This window comes from Rhinolophus hipposideros (genome assembly GCF_964194185.1).
Source record: "Rhinolophus hipposideros genome assembly, chromosome: 5".
Classification (NCBI taxonomy): domain Eukaryota; kingdom Metazoa; phylum Chordata; class Mammalia; order Chiroptera; family Rhinolophidae; genus Rhinolophus; species Rhinolophus hipposideros.
In genome coordinates, this window is record NC_138051.1 from 22,952,249 (window position 1) to 22,970,011 (window position 17,763).

The window sequence follows — 17,763 nt, forward strand, 5'->3', positions numbered from 1 at the left end:
AATAATTTATATTTGGTTTAAAAATGATATTCAGATAACAAAAATCTCTCTCTCCTTCTCTTCCTCTCTTCCTCCCTCCCTCAGCAACCCTCCATGGCCCCTACACACAAACATGAAAATATGCATACTCACGCTGACTTACCCCTAAATACCTAGCCGTCAGCCTTTTTTTCTCTGAACGCTTTTTCAGTAGGTTGTAACTCAACCGAGTGATGGTGATTATCTGAACATTGATATGAAAGAGATTTTTACTCAAATATGAAGATTCCAAAATGTACTGCTATTCATCAAATGTCAGGTCTTTTTCTCACCTCTTACATCTTGCAAATAATAAATTAGGATAATCCAAAATTACTCAAGCTCCTGTTTTTCTAACTCACTCTGGCCATTTTTCTACCTATTTTACATTAGATGTAAATTTTATATACTACTTTGTTTCAGAAATTCTGGAGCCCATAGCAAGACTACCTTGTTTACATAATTTTGTTTTTATCATCTGCCAAAGTATACAGCCTTTCTATAAGGTGTCTATTATTACTCTAGTGAGATGTTTAAATACCTTAATTAGTGCAAATGTTGTAAACTAACCCCAGTATACCTCATTAACTAGCTATATTCAGTAATACTACTGCCAGAGAGAATTGGCAGGCTATTAAGCTTAAAGAAAATAATCCAAAAAAGAAAGAAAAGAAACTAAATCAAAATTAACACCTAGTAGATGAGCTTACACTGAGTTCAGAAGAATGCTGAAATCAGTCGTATTTGATTCTGACCACAAATCTCCCCCAAATTTTGAACTCAATGAGCTTGTTACCTCAATTACTCTTCACTGTCTACCATGGCTACCTTGTTCTCGGCCTGATTATCTCATTTCTATTCTTTACAAGCCAAGTGACATCTTCAGGACAAAATCTTTTCTAATTCTTTAGCGAAGAGTTTCTCATTCCTCCTATAGCAGAACTGCTGGTGCCCAGCCCAGATCCGTTTTCACAGGGCAGCATACCCAGCCTGTAGCTACTACCAGTGTTGGCTGCCACCAGCTGTCATACAGCTGCACACTGAAATGTTCTCTGTCTTGGGAGGTGGCTGATATGGGGAGACAGAGGTTGCCCTCTTGCCTCAGGGTGGGATGCCTTAGTGTGCCATTCATGCCTTAGAGTTCATAACAGGATGGCTGAGGCTAGACTGCTGCTATGTCTCTGCCTGACTGCATCCCCTGCCCTCTTCTGTTTTCCTTGCTAACTAACGTGAGGCTTCTGCTGAGAGAACTCTCTCATTCAATTATTTGCATAAGAATCCCTATCTCTGGCTCTGCTTTTAGAACACTCAACCTAAGAGAGTTTGTACCAGGAATGATCCTAGAAAGTCGTCTCTAAGAGTGGAGACTGGAGTCAGATCATTCATCTGCCAGAGAGCAGCAGAGACTCTATTACTGTTGATTGGTAGAGTATTGATCACACCCTGAGCTGCTATCGTAATATAAGTATGAAGAATTTCACCTCTGGTGATCTTGGATGAGATAGAGGTGGGTGTAGCTTGTGTAATATTCCTGATGCTTAAGAGTTTCAGGATAAATAATAACTGTAAGCATTGTGGTATTTGGTTGCTGTGACTAAGTGCCATTAAGAGAGAAATTAATGCCTTAAAGATAGAAAATGATAGGTGTAGACTCAATCTCCAATTTAAAATAAACCATGTTTCCTTGGCTGCAATTTAGAACCACTTGTCTTGTTGCCAAAGTGCAGACAGAGGTGACAACCAGATATAGGACTTAACTGTAAGAGTGTCATCAATTCACAGAAACCTGAATTCTTAGCCTGTTACACCAGTCAGAGCCCTGTTAGGGATGGGCCCAATAGAATGGGTTCCCTCTCAATGGGGGTTTTCTGGCTACTACCATGGCTGACTGTTGACCTGTCAGACGCAAAGACCGGCACTGAGTCCCCAATATGGTCCTATCCCCCAGACTAACCAGTCACTTGGTGACAAGTTGATTAAATTGGACCCCTTCCACCCTGGGAAGAGAAGTCATTTCATTCGATTGTGATTAATTTGTATTCTGGATATAAGTGTGCATTTCCTGTTCACAGTGCCTCAGCCAGCACCACATTTCAAGGGTCTGATTTACCAGCATGAAATCCTGTAGAATATTGCTCTGAATCACGACCTGCTTTCTGGCAAATGAGGTGCATTGCTCCTACAATACACGACCCCATTCTGGAGCTGCCGGCTTGACAAATGACCTCTTGAGGGTGTAGCTGAAGCTTGGCCCCCGGTGAGGATATGGTGATTACACGGTGCTGTGCCCTACCAGGTAGAAGGATCTGGTAATCAAGGAGTGGAAGTGGGAGTCGCCCCACTCCCATAACTGACTGTGACCCCCTTAGAGAACGTTTGCTTCCCAACCGCACATCTTTGGGCTCTGAGTATCTAGAGGTCTCCAGCAGGAGGAATGCTCTCTAAATTTTCCACTGAAATTAAAGCTGCAGCTGCCACTGGTCATTGTGGGCTCCTTGTACTAACAGATCAGCAGGAAAAAAGGGGAATTAACCATCGGGTGGGGGCAACTGAACTCTGATAACCAAGAGGAAGTAAGACGTGTTGCATAGTGGGAGCGAGAAGAATATTTTGGCACATGACTGACCCCCATGAGGTATTCTTGTGCTTCGTTTTAATAGTAAATGAATAAATGGTAGTTGGGTAAATACTCGTATAGCAACCATGACCTAGTACAATCAAGGTAACCAGGGACTCAAGTCTGTCAGGGATGAAGCTCTGGGTCACCTTACCATGCAAGCCACCTGGATCAACAAAAGTACTAGCCAAGGCCAAGAAGAATCTAGAATGTGTGGGTAGAGAAGGAAGGATGAGTACTAATGCAGTGAGGAATGCAGTTTGTCTCAAAAACCCTCCTCATCGAAGTTTCTCCAAGAAAATCTGACCAGAATCCTGGAGAAATTGTGCTATGATGATGTAAACTCCATGTGAGAAGCAGGTAGGTCTGAGCAGCGTAAAGGGGGGAAATGTGGTAGACACAGGTCCTATTGACTAAGCTAGTGCACCCCTGCCCAGCAGCTGTGAGTGATGACAGCTCACTTTGATATTTCTGAGGACTGTCCCTGGCCAACAGAAGCCTCCTCATTTGGAAATGCCCAGGAACTTATACACTCTCCCCAGGGCCTGCCTGGAGGTTGTGACTTATTGGTACAAGGTCTGGACCTTTATCTCAAGATGGGACAACTTTAAATGCCATTCATGACTGAGAGCTTCTTAAAGAATCGAACTGAAGCTGAACTTCTTCTGAACTTATATCTTGCCTAGCTTCTTGCTTCCCTCACTATATTTTAGGTTCCACTTGAACATACTTCCTCAATACGTCACTTGCACAAGAATCCAGCTATTAGGCTGCTTGTAAGAAACCCACCTTTAGAAATTCTCTTTTGTGCTCTCCTAGTTCCTTCTTTCCCTTTGTATCAGATACCTCTTATCATATCATTTAATACTTTGCATTTGTCTTCATCACTATCTCTGAGCTCCAGCAGAATTTGTTTCTGGGCCTCTGCTATTTAAAACAATTCCTGACACAAATTACATAAAAACATATTACATGAACTGAACAAAGAACTGAACAAATGAGTAAACAGTAATTGTTGCAAAGTTTGCTAATTCTGGGCTAGACTATGCTGTGATTCTTTTCATTTAATTAGAAAAAAATTCAAGATACTTACTATTGACTGATCAATGGTTTCCGTGCATGTAATTCTCAATCAAATGTAATTTTCAAGTAATATTAGGTATTTCTCTTCTTTGTTTTAATCTCTACACCTGAAGGTGGCAAAATCCAATTGATCAAATTGTGCTGGTCTCAGGAGCTACTGTTGACCCCTCTGTGACAAGAGGAGTGTACCATACATGAGTGTACGTAGGAGTATATGTAGGAGTATATTGCATATTCCTGCAGCATAGAGGAAACCATGGAAGGTAAAATAAAATGGTGTTTTACAATTTCTTCTTATTTTAATATCCCACTAAGCTTTTTCCCTTAGCGAAATCTGATTAGATTTTTTTTGCTTTATTTAGAAAACTGTGGTTGCTACCACTTGCAAAATAGTTTCAACACGCATATCAAAATGAGCAAACAGTTCTAAACAGAGTTGCAATTTTTCTTCATTTTTCCTCTGTGCAAATTTATAGATGTCATATCGGAAAAATCTCAGAGACTTTGGTTAGCAAAACTTACTGCGTGGCGTATTTCCCATTTGCCCCTTCAGGTTCACTCATTTTCCCACCCTTCTCTATGCCCTAGGAATCTGGCCTCTATGGACTATATCAATGATAGAATTTTCTTTGTTTTTAAATCATTAACAAGGCTAAATATTTTTCCACATGTTTATTGGATATGTGTTTTTTCTTGATAATCTATTCATAGTTTTATTCTATAGGAATTATCTTTTGAAAATGATTTATGAGTTAATTTTATTTTAATTTTAAGATTATTAATCCATTGCCTTACATATATAATATTATCTCTAGTTTTCTGTTTATCTTTCAATCTTTTCAAACTGTATATGAATTTTGTTTTTATATTCTTTAATGCTTTCTGTGTTTTATATTTGATTTAAAATGTCTTATCCATGAAGAATTATGAGCCAAATAATTGGAGGATTCCTAATAATATCTAGCTGCTCTGAGTAGTTTCTGTTGTTTTTCAGTTTTATAAAAAAACAGCTTCTAGCTTGGACACTAGAGGACTGCGGAACATCAGATTTCCTTAATTTGTCTATTGTAGAATAGATCATATTTATTGATTTTTTTTTTTTAATTTTCCTCCATTTTATTTGGAGCTACCTAGTTGCAGAACTTACCAGTTATTTTGTGAAAGCTGGAAGCAAGTGCACCCAGAGAGTAACTCAAGCATTTCATCCCCCGATCCAAGGATTTCTAGCAGCTTTACAGATCACTTGATAAATGGGCCAGAATAACACACCCAAACGTGGAATATGTTGTCTCCAAAATTCAGACAGTCTCACTAGCATTTTTTTCTGGTTGTGGGAAAGACCAGATGCAACAACTTGTCCTTCATCTTAGAAGGCATAGCTTAACATGCCCTATAGTACCAGACCCCGAGAAGTTTCAGGTGTCTTTGAATTTCAGGGGTCCCTGAGTGAGGTAGAAGGTCCCTGAATTTTTGTCAAATTGATTTTGAACCCTCTGACACGCAAATGTCTTAGCTGTTAGTCTAGAGTCGTTGTTACTTCTGGCTAACTAGGTCCAATGATCAGTATAATGGACCAACATGATCTCTTGTGGAAAGGAAAGTCAGTCAAGATCCCTGCAAACTAAATTATGACATAGTACTGGAGCGTTATATACCTCAGAGGTAGGGTAGTGAAGTTGTATTGCTGGACTTGTCAGCTAAAAGTAAATGGCTTTTTGTGGTCTTTATTGACAGGTATGCAGAAAAAAGCATTTGCCAAATCAATAGCTGCATAGCAAGTAATAGGGGCTGTATCAATTTGCTGAAACAATGAAATCCCACCTGGTATAGCAGCTGCAATTGGAGTAACTACCTGGTTAAACTTACGATAATCCACTGTCATTGTATAGGATCCATCTGTCTTCACAGACCAGATATGTAGGTTGAATGGGGGTATGGTGGGATTCACCACCCCGGCATCTTTGAAATCCTTAATGCATAATCCTTAATCCTTAATTCACTGCAGTCCCTCCAGGAATGTAGTATTGCTTTTGGTTTATTACTATTTTCTAGGTAGAAGCAGTTCTTGTGGTTTCCACTTGGCCCTTTCCACTATAATAACCCTCATTCCACAAATCAGGGAACTAATGTGGGAATTCTGCCAGCTGCTGAGCATGCTTATTCCAATTACGCATTCTAGAACTGGAGAAATAACCACGGAATGGATTTGAGGACCCACTAACCCCACTGTGAGTCAGACCTGAGCGAAAACTCCATTGATCAACTAACTTCCATAAGCCTCTACTTTACCTGGTGGACCACAGTGACATTTTGGGTCTCTTGGAATCAGTGTCAGTTCAGAGCCAATATTCAGTAGTCCCTTAAAAGTCTGATTATTTCCTTTTCCGCAATGCGCAGTTACCCTGATAAAAGGCCATTGGTCCTTTGGGGAAAGCTGGGATAAAGATTAATAGTAGAAATTGCTGGCAGTGTGCCAGGGTCTTTCTTCAAGAGATTCTTCCTCAAGAGAGCTTCCCTTGCATTTAAAGTGTTCTGGGTCTGCAAAGTAGCTTGAGTCTGGCAAGTGACTGAGGGGGTGTAACTCCGTTTTTACAGTTCAAGTTAGAGACTTTTATTCACTTAACCTAGAATTTTTCTGCTTATACAGATCAAATAAGAATTTAGTAGGCTTTCTATCTATTTCACTTCTAGGAATATGATGATCAGCTAGCCAATGCTATAGGTCTGCTTGGGTCAGACGATTCTAATTGTTGCTTTGATTCTACTGTTTGATTACCATAATCAAATTCGCCTTTCTTTTGTCAGTTGAGTGCCACCTCTTTGCCCCTGCCACCCTGGGATATAATTACTCCCGTTACATTTAGATTTCCTAATTCAGTGATTGCGTAGCCCAATGTAAGGTTGATCTACAGAGACAAGGAATCACAGAGCTCTTCAAGGGTGCTGGGGCTTTCCTCACAAATTTATCCCTCAGAGTTGTGGTGAAAGGTGTGTTTTCTGGACTCTCCCAGGGTGGGTGAGTAGGTCTTAAATGACAAATCTGCTCTAACATTTCAAGCTCCCTAAGCCTTCGAATTCCTATCTCTATATTAAAGTAGGGTGGATCCAGCATTTCCAACTTTCTCACTGTGGACCACCTTTTGGTGCATGTTTTAGCCAACCAAACAAGCTATCAGAGTTTCTAACTCCCCAAGATGCAACATTAAAAGCAGGACCTCTGCTCTGTTAGTTCATATGAATGAATTTGGCCTGATCCAACTTTATATTCCTGACACCATTATCCCACATGCTTATTATCCATATGTTCTCCAAATTTCTGTATAAATTAGTCAATTCAAGTAGTTTTAAATTTTTTTGAAGTATATTACACTTTCTCATGGGTCATATTCTGTACCTCAACCTTAGGGTCCTACTGGGACTTGAGTCTGGTTATAAGTCTAGAAGCAAAGAGGGGGTGAGTAAGGGTGGGTCCTCAGGAGAATCAGCATTGACTTGCAGGGCAACTGACTCAGGAGAGGCCATTATAGTTTCATTAAGCAATTTAGGGTTAATCCCCTCAAATGGGGATGGAAAGGATGCTTTCACTGGAGTTGGAGAGGCCTCTTCCATTAGAGGTAGAGAGGCTGCTTCCTTTGGTAAAGATGTTTCATCAGAATTTAGGGGCTCAGTATTCCCAGTTTCATCAAAGTCTTCTCACACTTCCCCGTTGCACCTTTCAGAATCTCATTCTTTCCCAATCAATGCCCTCACTTTAATAGTAGGTACTCGATAAGGCTGGGAGTTCAACTTGCTTTGTAATTGAGACAGTTGCACCTTGAGATTCTGCATTTGATTTTCAGCAATCTCAGCCCTGCAGCTATAGGAGATATGTGTGTTCTTAGCACACATAGAAACTTTTAGGTAAATTATGTGGCTCTTGAACTGGGAATTTGCATCCCTGAGCTCATCCTTTCTTCCTCACTTTGTCCAGCAATATTAGAAGCAACTAATCAATCTCCTTGTACTTGCTATTTTGATAAAAGTGTTAAAATGTATTATATACAAGTCACTCAGGTCCTTGCTTCTTGTAAGTGGTTGTTTAAGAGTCTCCAGCCATGATATTGTGTTTATGTTTATTTGATATCATACCATAGACTCAGTGCTCTTTTTACTACTGGAAGTAGAGTAATTAACACCTTTAATCATATTAAAAAGACAATTCCACAATCCCCATAACCAATTCAGAAAACTTGTAATTCTGTTCCTCTAGAACCACTGTCAGTACCAAAATGTGTTTTAGTCTGGGTTCCCAAGAGAAACAGAACCAAAAGCATAGAGATAGAGATGGGGAGGGGGAAGAGGAAGGAGAGGAAGAGAAAGAGAGAGATTATTGAGACTGAGAGAGATTGAGAGAGATTATTATAAGGAATTGGCTCACACAATTATGAAAGTTGGTAAATCTCAGATCTGCAGGATGAATCAGCAAGCTGGAGACTCAAGAGAACCAAAAGTTTAGTTTCAGTTAGAGTCTGAAGATCTGAAGACCTAAGAACTGATGCTGTCGTTTTTAGTTCAAAGGCCAGTAAGCCTGAGATCCAGGAGATGGTGATGTTTCAATATGAGTTTAAAGGCAGAAAAAAAGCCAACATTCCAGTACTTAGGCTGTCAAGAAGAATTCTCTTATTTATTGGGCGGGTCAGCCTTTTTGTTTCCATTCAGGCATTCAGTTGATTGAATGAGGCCCATTGACTTGAGGGAGGACAATCTGCTTCACTCATCCATTGACTTACAAGTTAAGCTTATCCAGAAACACCCTCACAGAAACATACAGAACAGTGTTGAACAAATATCTGGGCTCCCTGTAGTCCAGTCAAGTTAACACATAAAATTAATCAACGCACCAGACTTTCCCAAGTAGAGGGTTTAGAATTTTAGTACCAAGTATTACCACTCCAATTTATGTTATTTTTGTTGGCTATTTCTCAACTTGTTATTTTTTATCCTCCTCAAATTAATAATTATTATCCTTGTTGTTTAATGCAGGACTATTTTTTTTTTAGAATTATCTATTTTTTACCAATTTATTTGCTCTCCTTGTCTTCCTTCATCTCAATCCTTCTTTACTGATTCAATATCCTTTTTCAAATCCCTTCAGTAGGGGGATTTTCAGTCAAGATGGCAGAGTAGGTAAACACTGTGCTTGCTTCCTCTCACAACCACATCAAAATTACAACTAAACTACACAACAGCTGTCATTGAGTAGCGCCTGAAATCTAGTTGAACCAAAACCCCATAACTAAGGATATACGGAAGAAACCACCTCGAGACTGGTAGGAGAGGCAGAGACTCAGCATGGGCTGGCCCAACACCCATGTGTGATCTCCAGAAATCAGGAGGGGACTTCTTGGGGGGACCAAAGTGAGGCGGTGGTGCAGGGCTGGCAGCTCTGGCGGCAACCATGGCGTACAAGTGCCTCACGGTGCCCCTGGTACTGAGGCCTCTCTTCTGGGGCATCGTCAGCTTCCTGGTGCCCTGGTTCATCCATCAGGGTCCCTACTGGTGAGTTATAACCATTTTGGTCACCTGTTCAGTTTGCTGCTATCTCTTTTGGGTGATTGCAATTCTGGCTCAACTCAACCCTTTCTTTGGACCACAGTTGAACAAAGAAACCATCTGGTATCTCAAGTATCACTGGCCTTGAGGAAGAAGACCTTTTCTTCAGTGCTCAGTCATTGAGGTGATGAAAAGAATTCCTCTAGATGCAAAATCACCTCCAAACCCAGACCACCTTCCTTGACTCTCCTGTTTCGGCCATAATCTGCCTTAAATATCCATTCCACATTTGAATATCTTATTCTACAATGAAGTATTTTTTCCTGTCACCTTTTTTACGGTTTGATGAAATACATGCCTCCTTAATCTATACTGTGCTGATGCTTTAAAACGTTTATGCGCTCTTCTGAGGTGGAAGGTGCTAAGGAACAAAGCAGATAACTGGAACCAGATAAAAAGAAAATGAACATCCTTAAAGCAAACACATAAGTGTCTTTAATACTTTTAAGACAATGGATTTATACTATATGATGCTTTTGCAACTAGCTAGCATTTTATAATAACAAATTTTGGAGATCTGTACATATCAGCATATGTAGCTCTATCTGATCTTTTTTTAAAATTGCTGCAAAGTATTATATACATTTTTGACAGTATTGTATTGCTTTCTTAAACTTTTGATTCCTATGTTTATTTATTTTAATCAGTCATAATGTACTTACCTTTTAGTGTGTTTTAATCTTATTAGCTAAAGCTCCTGCCGTGTTAGTCTGCTGTTTCCTCATTCTGTGGATGCAACTTTTTGGTATTGACTTTTTTTTCCTACCTAGATCCCAGGCAGCTCAACAAGCTCTCATTTCACTTTGCCAGTAGATGAATTTTTCCCCTTGCTACCTTTTCCATGAGGGAGGGCATAATGCCTTATAACTCTGCTTTATACTTATATGTGTCTGTGAGGGGAGGGTTTGCCAGTCCAACTCTCCAACTCAAGCATTCCCAATGCCTTATTTTTAGATCCATAAGTTTCATTAAACTCCTTTGTATAACAAGGCTGATTAATATCCCCTACTCTCTCAAGCTGCCAAAATTGCAGCCTTAGATTAGTGTTCTACTTTTCAATTTTCTTCTTGCTTTTAGACCATGGAAAATTTACAACTTCTTTGTGAGTTTGGCTATGTACTTCAAACAGTATTTGTTATGTTGTTATCCTATACTTAAAGGTGTTTGCAGTTGAAGGTTTTCAGGGTCTCTAATAATCTGTAATATTGCTAGACATAGAAGACCTACTGTTGTTTTACTTATTCATAGACATATCTAGGTGCCACTTGTCTTTGTAACTCTCTCCCTAACATTGGATACCCTTTGTCTTCATGTGTTCTCTTTGACAGTAAAGGGCGGCTAATTTAAGTCTGAAACTTTGACATGGGGAGTGATCTCTGTGTTTGAATTTCAAAGTGAAAATGCCTAATGTACAATGCCAAGGACATAGCTGGCAAATCTCTGTATTCTTCCTCATCTACCTTCACTTTTCTCACATGACAGTAGCTCAAGGGCATTCCTGTTTCAATTTCAAATCCGATATATATTTTGCAATTGCAATTGAGACAGTGCAATGTATAGAAATAGTAGTGACTACAGTGAAGGAACCTGAATTATAGTTTAAGCTCTACTATTGACCTAAATTATATGACCTTGAATTAAATTATTCCACTTCTTAATACCACTTTTAATTTGTATGAAACCTTCAAGCTCTGCTTATGATTATATAATTCACGACCTTGTTACTTCTAAGAGTTTCTTCTACCCACCAAAAGAACAGAACGATTAAAAGCTGTAAGGTTTTATATTTTTAAATTTCTTAAATCATAATTTAAAAAATCATTCATAAAAATTGAGTTAAAGGGATGGCTCTTGGTGTCTTCTCCCCCCATAAATCAAGAAAAAGCAGTCATTAGATACATTGTATTAACATTATTCAGAGCAAAAAATAAATGGACATGATTTGAATAGGATAAGTCTAGCACCTGGGCAGGTAGCTGTCTAGGTTACACGAGGGGCAGGAGCTAACTGTTTTGTCCCAGAGCATAGTTGAAGGAATTAAATATTAAAAAGCATGTAAGTAAACAACTAATTGGCGTTTCATTCTTTGAAGTAATTCACCATTTCAGCTATGGTCTCTGTGTATCCTGTCTTTTCCCACGTTTACTCTTATCCCTATTCACACAATCTACTTAAGCCTGGAAATAAACAGCACTACAGAAGGTCTCAGAATACTGACTGCCCTCTATCCTAAGAGCTACTTGCACTAGGTTAGGAGTTACATGTATATATTTCAAGGGTCAAGCACTCCGTTCAGTAAAAATGCTGGAAAGGACATGTGCAGGTCTTTTTGTCCATAGCCTTTTGAAAGTAATTTGAACATTTCATAGGTGAATCAGTCTTTCCATTTTTGCCTACTCAAATTTATATGGGTTCATTCTGTACTTTCACCAGTAATTAATGAGATTATTTTTATCTTTAATTTTCTTTTGGAGTAAAAGACCTCAAAACCTGTGATATAATGTCCTCTAATTACACTGACAGCATTTTCTAGACTCACTCTCAGGAGACTTTGAGTTGGTAGTAGGGAAATGTACCTCCCATAGACTTCCAGTAGATGGCAGGTACAGTACTTCAAACTTCTCATAACATGAAAAAAATCCAACAGCTCAATACGTAAATATAGATTGTTTACTGTGTTTTAAATCTCAAGAGCAATAAAAAACGGGGAGTAAAACTTTTGTTTATGGATCTAGTATCACATTACCATATAAGTACCTTCTTATTTTTGTCTTCTACTAAAAATACAAATGCAACAAGTGAAAATATGTCTTTATCAGGGAATGCCTGCAATTCCAGATTGCAAATTAAGCATTTAAATGTTGAATAATATAATCACCATGTTATAGGTGTTAATTAAAGTGCTTAGTGAACAAAGATAAATTTAGCAATTTTTAAACATAAGTTTTGGAGGATGAGTAACTATTGTTTTATAGCAATTATAGTTTAATAGGCTTCCATTTATATTTTATTTATTCAATTTTTTACACATTCATAGATGGCAGAAGTACAAATATAGATAAATACATAAGTATGTACATACATACAAAGATTTCTCAATCCATTCCTTTGTGTTTTAATATTTAATTCTATAGTGTTTCCTTCAACTTACTGTTGAAATGAATTTCTACAGTGAATTTGGAAGGAAATTCCTCTCTGTGACCTATGGTAAGAAGCAAAGAGTAAATCTTAGGTTAGCCCTTTGTAGATGAAAAATGACACTCAGTCAGACTATACATCACATGATTAGTAAGACAGATAGTTGATTTGAGATAGGTGACTGTGAAAGCTACAAAATATTCCATTACACATTCATCTACACACTTTTATTACAAATATGTCCAGGTGTAACACATCTAAGAACTTTCGGACATATTTTTCATTCACTCAATAAAATGCTTTCAAAAGGATTTAAAAATAATTTTAACTTCAATGCATATATTGAATTACATCTAAAGTTATCATTTTTGTGTTATACAGAAGATGTTCAATGTGACTCGTTTGAATGAAATTCAGCCCCAAATTATTGCTATGTGACTTCAGGCTATTTACTTGGTTTTCCCACATTTTACTTATTTTGTTTATTTTCTGTCCTGTCCCTTAGATTGCAAGCTGAATTTTTAAATTTTATTTTATGGTTTTATTCATTAGTGAATCCACAACATTTAGAACAATTCCTGACGCTTGGTGGATGCTTGGTACATGAGTGCTGACTATGTGAACGAATGGATTTACTTTCTTTATAAAAGAAAATAATAAACAGTAGTCATGCAGTACTTTTTGGATTGGTTCAATTCCCCTTTCCTCTCCCTCATATCTACTTTAGCATACTAGAAATCTTGGAGTCATCTTTGACTATTTTATTTTCCTTTATCATGTGGGATTAGATCATCGTTTTCAAAAGCTTGGCTCCTCAAAGTGTTGTCCATCGATAAGCAACACAAGCAGTATTACCTTGGAGATTGTTAGAAAGTCAGAATCCTGGGCCTCAGCCAGACTACTGAATAAGAATTTGCATTTTAAGACGATTTTCAGAGAATTTATGCACACAGTAAAGTTTGAGAAGCATTGATTTAAGTCACTGTATTTCTCCTTCCATGTATCCTAGATTTGTTTACCTCTCTCTAATAACCATGAGAGAGAAAATGCCTTCTAAGTTAGTCCACTTGCCTCTAAACTCTACAGCGTACCACAACCAGATGCAACTTTTTAAACAAAGATTTGGTCACATTATGCTTCTGCTTATGGATTGACAACTCCCCCTTTTGCCTAGTTTCAGGAAGTCCCAATAATTCTTCATTCTGGAATTCAAGGCTCTCCATCATCTGACTCTACCCTCCCAACTTGGAATTCCTTCACCACTCAGATCCTTTTCCTTTGTGCCTGGCCTGTTAATATGCACATACCTGCTTCACTCTTCTTTCTTCCTCTCTGCATATTAGCTGTCTCTGGTTCTCTGGTTCTCTGGTCCACTACGTGGCACACTCACCAGTAGGCTGTCTTTGAGCCTATATATTTCAGGATTCAGAGAAATGGAATCAGGCTCCTCTTACCCCGATCTCAAATTCCTGGTTAGCCCCGCTTTGACCTATCCAGTCAACCAGTGACAGAAAGGAAAATCACTGTTGCCCTGGCTTCAATGTTTTTGTGATAAACAGTTAATAGTGGGGAGAAGGGAATCATAACTTAGGAAATTATTTTCAAGTGTGTAAAATAGAATCTTTGCCATGTCTATTTAGGTAAAAAGAGAATGAAGCTTTTTACCCCTAGCAAATACAAAAAGTATAATTAATTCAACAGTCTACCTTACTCTTTCCTCAAAATCTTCAATTATAGCTTTTCTTCAATCATCCAATCAATAAGATAGATGTTTCACTCTCTACTTCATCATGGCCACAACAAAAGAGATTTTCAGGAGTTGTCTTACAACCCTGCTTTTATTTAGGAAAGGCTGCATTTTTTTTTAAAGCTCTGTAGGATTGAAAATCCTTTCAGCTCATTAACAATCTATGATACAATTGCAAAAGCCCTCCATACACACTTCTTGGAAGAAATAGTTTGGTTCATGAAAAATGCTGCAGGAGGATTTTTATAATGACTAGAACTTTGAAATAAGTAAATTCTATTATTTCTGACTCTTAGACACACACATACACACACACACACACACACACACACACACACACACTGAGGTCATTGAATCCATGTGAAAAAATAAACAATAGCAGCAAACCCTAAAATGCGGAGTTCCCCATTAATTAAAAAATATAACTATTATTTGAAACTGTGGTCAAAAGAAAGAATATTTGGGGATGATGAAAATGTACTAAAATCAAATGGTTAACAACTCTGTAAACAAACCCAAAACAAACAAACAAACTGACATGTATTCTTTAAATGGGTGAACTTTGTGGTATGAAATTGTATCTCAATAAAATTGTTAAAAAAAAGAAATTAATAGGACTAAAAAACCAGGTTCGAAGAAACCTAAAAAGCACAAGATGCAATGTCGTTTGTATCAATATTTGGACACTAAAATGCCACTTAGTATGTGCAACTCATCATTTTGATAATGTTACGGAATTATAAGAAAGACTGTTGAGTTGTTTTTAGTTTATTGAATATTTGAATCAGGTGAATTATTAAATAAAGGATAGTGATATAGGAAAATTATAGCTATGCCATTGTAATGGTTGGTATAATTGAAACAATTCATTTGTATCAAATGACGAGTAGTTCTCATTAAGCAGAAATGTGAGTGTGGCAACTCCAAGGTTGAGGAGCAGGAGGGCCTTACCCTTTATATATTCACTTAAAGGTCGCATATCAGGGAACACTGAGTTAATTATAAAAACAAGCTCTCAAAGAAGCACCATGTATAGCTATTTTTGTGTATAAATCATCTGGAATGACCAATGACCTTGAATTTAGTTGATCGATTTTTCAATTCTTCATTTCACATTTCACTCAGTCTCAGCTTGTTTCTGCAATCAGTGCTCATAGGCTAAGCTTTAAAAAGCCTTAACATTGGCACTTGCTTAATGCTTCAGTGAAGCTCTTTCAAGATTGGTTACACTGGGTCTCTCTCTGCATCATTAAACAAATCATATAACCTCTAATTCCAGTGTAGGCAAATGAAAAAAATCTTACAAAAGTAAATTTAAAAAAATATCACTCACTGTCCTGCAAAATGCCTTCGAGGCATTATCTGCCATGTAGTTGTGCCTCGTTCTCATGCCTATAAAACTGATATTCTGTTTTCTCTTTGCTCATTAGATATAATCCTGGGTTTGATGATTTCCTGTGCCTTCTGAGAGCATAGCCCCTAATTGTTACCCACTGCTGCTTTCTCAACAGTTTCCTCTACATTTTTCGTCCTTCCTCCACCACTTTGTAGGGCAAGCTGTATTTACTTGTACACTACAGGCTACATTTCTTATATGTCTACTTTATCAATAATTTCTATGGCTCATGCTATCTGTCTTTATTTGTTCCTTCAATGGCCAACTCTCTATTCCCACTGACTACAAGAGCAAAATTCCTTCTGTGATCAGGGGAAAATGCAATGCCTGTAAAAATTTATGCAAATACTATATTTATTGAGGTTTTTATTGTAGCTTTATTTTTAATTGTTCCAAACTAGAACAAAAACAAAGAACACCATAAAGCAGATAAATAAATTGTGTTATATTCATATAATGGAATACTATACTGTAATGAAAAAAGTGTATGACTTTCACATACAAGATCGCTAAATTGAAAGATATATTAAATGAAAGAATGATTACATTTATGTGAAGGTTTATAAGAGGCAAAACTAGTCTATGACGATAACAGTAAAATAAGTGTACTCTTTTTCCATAGGGTGAGAATGGTGAAAAGACATGAGGGAAGTTTCTGGGTTACTGTTGATATTCTGTCTTGATCTGGGTGGTGATTTCACGGGTGTATTCACTTTGTAAAATTCATTGACGTATAGTCTTTGCTTAATATTTGTCGCTTTGTGCTATATATCTTTTCCTTTTTCCTTTTTACTGTTATTTCATACAAATAGCAATATTATTTTATATCCATCAAGATGAGCCACAGAGCTGTGGTTTCAAATAAATTTTTAGTATTGAATTTCTTATCTTTTTTCTTCTTACCCTCTTCACTCATTTCTCCTATTCCCTGACCCCTGCCTCTGGCAACCACCAGTCTATTTTCTGTATGTATGAGCTTTATTTGTTTATTATTATTTATTTTAGATTCATGGAAGAAAGATCCTAAGGTATTTGTCTTACTGTGTGTTTAGGCCAGTGCTTGGGATACAAAAGTAATTGCATAATTCCTCTCCTCAAGAAGCTCACAGTTTAATTGGAGGAGACAGACACAGTCAGATAATACCAAAATATGTGCAAACCATATGGGAGCTCAAAAATGGAGAAATAGCCTCGCTTATCCTAGAGTAGGGGTGAGAGTAAAGGTCAGGAGAGATATTTTTAAGGTTCTAATGCCTGAGTTAAGCCTTTCCACCTAGCATTTTATTACGAAAATTTTCAAAAGACAGTAAAGTTGAAAGAAATATTCTACCATTATAATTTCACTATATTTTATCCCATTTACACATCTGTACATTTATTTGTCAATTCATGTTATTTTTTATAAATCTCAAAGTAAATCTCATCACAGTTTTTCCTAAATGTTTCAACATGCATAGTATTAACTAGAGTTCAACATTTGTGTCCAATGTTTTCTTTTTTTTTTTTTTTTTTTTATTTTTTTTTATTTTTTTTTAATCTTGGAGTCAGCTTTGACTCCTTTTTTTTCTCATATTTCTTTTCTTTTTTTGAGCCCACTGGCCCATGTGGGAATCGAACCTGCAGCCTTCGGAGTTAGGAGCATGGAGCTCTAACCGCCTGCGCCACCGGGCCGGCCCCCAATGTTTTCTTTTAATGGTAAAATGTGTATACTATAAAAACACAAACTGAAACATTTTATGAGTTTTGACAAATGCTGAGTTTTGACAATTGTGAAACAAAATCCCTATCAAGATATAAACATTATCATGACTTCAGAAAGATGCCTTGTGTCACTTCCATCAATCCCCCACCTATATTTACCAACCCCAGAGGCAACCACTATTACAATTTTTCTCCACCAAAGATTAGTTTTGCCTGTTCAGGAAGTTTGTGCAAATGAAATCATACAGTATGTTCTCTTTTATGAAGGATAAATTGTATCTTAAAAGATGAAAAAAGGCAAGTGAGAGAACTCTGAGGAAGGACAGGGAAAGTTTAGTCACATTGTACCATTTTGGTTGATTTCACAGACTCTAGACTCTGCTTTCCTGTAAATCCCAACTTTGACCCCTACCCAGCTATGACAAAGAGTCAGAATCTTTTGAATTGTGATTTTTAATTTTTCTCTCACCT

At 37.5% G+C, this 17,763-nt stretch overlaps 1 pseudogene across 1 annotated transcript; it reads left to right on the forward strand.

The window, feature by feature from the left end:
- The first annotated feature begins 9,155 nt into the window (after positions 1-9,155).
- On the forward strand, positions 9,156-9,398 carry LOC308497708 (V-type proton ATPase subunit e 1-like; annotated as a pseudogene). Its single transcript has one exon. The product of its transcript is annotated as a V-type proton ATPase subunit e 1-like (transcript).
- Positions 9,399-17,763: the final 8,365 nt, after the last annotated feature.